This window comes from Triticum aestivum, chromosome 4B, assembly GCF_018294505.1.
Source record: "Triticum aestivum cultivar Chinese Spring chromosome 4B, IWGSC CS RefSeq v2.1, whole genome shotgun sequence".
Classification (NCBI taxonomy): domain Eukaryota; kingdom Viridiplantae; phylum Streptophyta; class Magnoliopsida; order Poales; family Poaceae; genus Triticum; species Triticum aestivum.
In genome coordinates, this window is record NC_057804.1 from 545,246,419 (window position 1) to 545,251,475 (window position 5,057).

At 38.9% G+C, this 5,057-nt stretch overlaps 1 long non-coding RNA gene across 1 annotated transcript; it reads left to right on the forward strand.

The window, feature by feature from the left end:
* The first annotated feature begins 1,231 nt into the window (after window positions 1-1,231).
* On the forward strand, window positions 1,232-4,681 carry LOC123095159 (uncharacterized). The gene is made up of 3 exons (XR_006446112.1): window positions 1,232-2,683; window positions 3,909-4,017; window positions 4,134-4,681. It is a non-coding gene; the product is annotated as an uncharacterized lncRNA (long non-coding RNA).
* The last annotated feature ends 376 nt before the right edge of the window (window positions 4,682-5,057 follow it).

Sequence of the window (5,057 nt, forward strand, 5' to 3'; positions counted from 1 at the left end):
TTCGCACAGTGGCTGCACGACACCTCATGGACCCGATGTGAAGGTAGCATATGCTATTCTACAGTGCTTGCCCTCTGAAATCTTAATTGTTGGTTGTACAGTAGTGCTAAACTGCAGTAATCTACTGCACTTGCATCTGAATTGTACATTTAACAAGTTAATACTTGAGAGTTAAGATAGATCGGTAATCTGGTTGGGGCTCTATCGTTGTGGCAATTTGGCAACCGTTGCTAGATCTAGAGGTGATAACTCTGCAAGCATAAAGTCAATGTCCTGCTATGCCGCATAATTACAGTGCTTTCACATTATGGTAAATTTGTTTCCTAGAAGTAAAATCTTTGTTAGTGCCAATTCATGGTGCAGGACAAGTAAGCCATCCACACGAAGTCGGCCGCAGCAAGGGTGTGGGGCGTCGGGAGGAGCATCTGGGTTGAAGGTTCTGGCCCTCGCCATTGAGACTACCGTGGTCGTCGCTGAGTACATCTGGTATGTACGCAACGAACCTCCCTAATGCAATGCCGCTGCTGTTTATTTCATCTTTTGATCGGCAGACTATATACAACGAACCTGCATATTTTGATCACTTATTTTTATTAGATTAGCAATGGGAGCTTACTGTTCAGTGAGGATTTCCCCCCTTAAAGTCATATTGTTAATATCCAAAAAAAATAATGGTTGGGTGGTGATGTCCCACTGCTTTGCCCTTTTAATTCCAGCACTTAAATAAGAATTAGAGGGCAGACATTGCACAAATGGATCATGTGGCATTTTCTATTGTTGTATTATCATATCTAGCATCTCTCTATAAAAATAAATCTAGCATTGATTTTGAACTTCTGATGATGTAAGGTAAATACAGAGGCATATCTCCGTCATTGTTGCATCCTTTCTAGCAGAGATTTTGTTATGAAAAATTTATTTTGTTGATGGAAGCCTTTGTGCTTCTGTCACTTAAGACGTGAAGTTTTTGTAGACAATCTTAGGACGTGAAGTGGGATGCAACATCTATAGATCTACTGAGACTAAAAGGTGGTTATTAGTTAGGTTCTGATTGTGCCAATCAATAATAGACAATTGTTACTAGGGTTTGGCTAGGGATGCCATCCATCAACTCCTGTTTTAAAGTGTGCTTGTGAGATGAAATCCGATCTCTCTATCTTTCCCGCTGAGATGCAGAGGAGCTCGGTGTTTTAGGGTTTGGCTGTTACTGCAGGGGAAGGTGGAGCTGCGAGGAAACAAGACAGGTGGACAATGCGACAGGAAGCAAGAATGAATTTCTAATCAATCTACTATCTCCCTTGAGTCGGGGTGAACGTACCGACGCACGATGTTGTGTTTAATGATCTGGAATCCTAGAGGATCACCCACCCTCGTAATTCAGTATTGAGATGATCTCCTTAATTTCTCAATTGTGTTTTATTAAATTGGATTCCTGTAAGTATCCTTGCTCTAATTTGATAGTTTTACCCTCCCGAGCATGTTGTGCTTCCATAAAAAACATGAATATTTCTCAGCCATTTTATTGAAAATGTAGTCGTATGCTTTCACATTGACTCTGGATATTCTCCTAAACGAAGGTCAATAACAATTGATTTTATCGGCAACAGGAGGCGCTTATCAGTCGCCATCAAGTGCCTCAATCAGTGCGGCGTCCAGGTATACACATTGCTTCATCTCCTGTGCTATCTCATCGTCTAGACAATGTATCCATGGGTGACCCCTGTACTCACCTCATCTCCAGATTAGAAGATAAGTGTCCGTAGGAGGGTAGGATCTAGGCAATTGCAGTACTGATTGTCCAGCTAGGCAACAAAGTCGACGGGGCAAATAACATAATCTTCAGATTAAGTTATATTCGAAAGTCAGTAGGCTTTTCATGATTGCCAGTGGTAAAACAAGCATATATTTCTTTTGATTATTGACATAGCACAGCTTAGTAGAGTGGACCAACCAACATTGGGTTTGGGAGGTCATTTAATAGGAAACACTTCGGTGCAAGTTTCTTCACCATTGAACACAATTCATCACGAGACTATATATGCTGGCTGTCATGCATGTACGTCTGTAACTAAATAAAGGGCAGCCCTAGTGCATGTAGCTCCTACTTGCGCAGGGTCTGGGGAAGGGTCCGACCACTTTGGGTCTATTGTACGCAACCTTTCCCTACATTTCTGCAAGAGGATGTTTTCAGGACTTGAACCCGTGACCTCATGGTCACAAGGCAACAGCTTTACCACTACGTCTGTAACTAAATAATTACAGGATGTTGTGTGCTTGTTCTATGTCTAGCATTAAAGATGTTCGAATTTTTGTACCAGTTTCCAATAGATCATTTCCTACAACAATATTTGTTTTGCAATCCAAACAAGTAAATGTCTTGTAAAGAAGTAGATGTTTCTGCATATGAACACACCATTCAAGTTATTTACAGAATAATCTTCTTGGAGCGATCATAATTTCGTGCATGTTTACATCATTATTCATGTGTGGGTTGTATTGTGTTTTCTTTTGTGGGGTGCCGGACGGGCTACTGACGATACTAGCATGTTTGGGCTGGGGAGACAGAGATGGTATGCGGAGTAAGAAGAGTGATTTAAGGGGAGAGAAATCATAACAGGGGTTGGTGTGGAGCAGAAGAGGGCGAAGGAAGACTTGTGGGGAGCTGCGAGGAATAGATTTTGGGGTATGTTACTGTTTTATGTGTGATATCAGTTCATAATTTACTGCAGTGGTCAGTTCTACTTTCTTTGTACTAGGTTAATTCTATTTGCTAGCCTTAAGTGTTTTTTCTATACCAACTAAATATTGTGAAAGCAATCCTGAAACATACACACATCTACTAGATGCAAAATTGTTTCTCTCTTGGTACGAACAATCATGTAGATTACTACATGTAGTTTCTTTTTGCACACAACATACTCTCCAGTAGTGCCGAAATTAGAATCTCAATCCCTGTCCATTATACAAGATGCAAAAGAGTTCAGAATAAGTTATTCATCATCATCTTCACACATTTTCCGTTGTAATATATATTTTGTATTTGTGTACAGTTGGATGCAGAAGAAAAGGGACCCTTCATATAAATTATTTGCATGCTCATAGTTATGAACTTAATACACTTTGCCTGGCATTCATAACCATTATACTTCCTCCTGCCCAAATTTGTTGTCCTACGTAACAGTGTTCCATTTTGCGCCTACCACTGGTAGCTGGAAATTAGATATAATAATAATTAGTTTCCTTGCTAAATTGTTAATGAGGGGTCCATGTAGTGCTTTCAGTGGAGACACTAGACTATCTGATGTTCATGTAGACATTTCTATTCAAACTTTCAAAGTGATTGTTTTCTTTTTGTGTGTCCACACAGTTGTTTGTGTGCATCCAATATAAAACTTGCTATGAATTTGCACCACCTACAACCTTTTTTCATGTCTTAGTCTATATGAATTACCCACTTTGTATACCGCTAAAAGAAATTACCCACTTTATAATAACTCACATGATAATTAAAAGGAAAAAGATCTGAACCATCGACACTCTATAAGTTAAGTTGTTCGGCTAAAATTTAACAAAGAGATATTTGATTACATCGAACTCTAATTTTTCTGCAGTGTTTTAATTATATTGTCTCAGGTGTTGTTGTACGTTCCTTGTATCATGTTGACTTACTCCTTGATCAATAGGGATGTGGATACAAAATCCGTTTTTCACTACTTATATTATCCTCATTGGACCTTAAGCTATAATCATCGGCTGTTGTTGTGTGTCTGCCTGCCTGGCAATGTTTCACCCCTATTTTTGACCTACTGTTGACTTATTTGGAACCTCGGAAAGAATTATTTTACATGTTAGAGTACTCTCATATGTTCGAAGTCATAAAACTAGCTGAGATAATGAAATAATGCCAGGTAATTGCTCGTGGTTTCAAGGTTGCACAAAGGAGAGGAGGCATGGTTCAAGGTCGTCTTCTGGCACTGGTTTGCCAGCTAGGTCCTCGACGACATCTGCGCCTCATAGGTCAGCCATGATTCTCGGATTATTTGTTCTGCTGTTATTCCCAAAGAAACATCGTAGTTCTTTTGGACGGTCAAAGATTATTCAGTTACTAAAATACATCTTATCCTAATTTCTAGGTGTTTAGGTGCAGACATCACAGGTGAACTGCATCTTTCTATCTAAATTTCTTACGTCAAGAGCTGGGAATATTTGAAACATCTAAATTGCTTATATCAACACTATAATAGAAAATACTATTCTGAAATAATACAAAACACCGGGATAAACTGGGCACTGGAGCCATATTGACACAGAACCCATGATCAATGATGTGTGAGCCAAGTCTTGATACATGTGAACTTACAGCCACCCATTGAGTACATGACTTCTTCCATCTTCTATTCTTTTGTTTTCCAGTGCAGATATTCCACCATGCATTGTATTTGACCATACTTAACCAAGTTGATTCATATCATTAAGTATATTTTGGTTTTCTTCCAGTTTATTAGGCATGGACCAGACACAAATTCTGAAGCTTCAATAATTTGGGTGGTCTAATAGTTCCTGTATAGCTTGATGTCGTATCAGGTGTAATTTTTTGTTGTTGCTTGATGTTGTATCAAGACAAGCTAGGGTCAACAAGGAACAAAGGGGTTGACACATGGAGAAGCGGGAGCATAAAATTCAAAAGGTAATGAACATGTGTATGGATACACCGGTGAGTGAATGGTGTGGCACATTGAATCAGAGAGGAGTAGTTGCTTGTCTGGTATGAAAAACAGTTGTTTCTCGATTAGATTAAGGCCAAACTTATCTTCAACATGTGTGCTCTTTCATCACCATTTTAGAAGAGGTTCAATGCAAAATTCTCAGATTGCCAGTTTTTACTTCATTGGAAGCACTTTATCGATACGTTTGGAACAATTCTCAGATTCCATGAAACATATTCGTGGCACCAATTTTAACTAAATAATAAAGCAATCTCAATTTTGTTCTGTAAAAAATTAAAGCATTCTCCTTTCCTATGAGAAAAAGAAAACATACACTCTAATTGAAGGAAG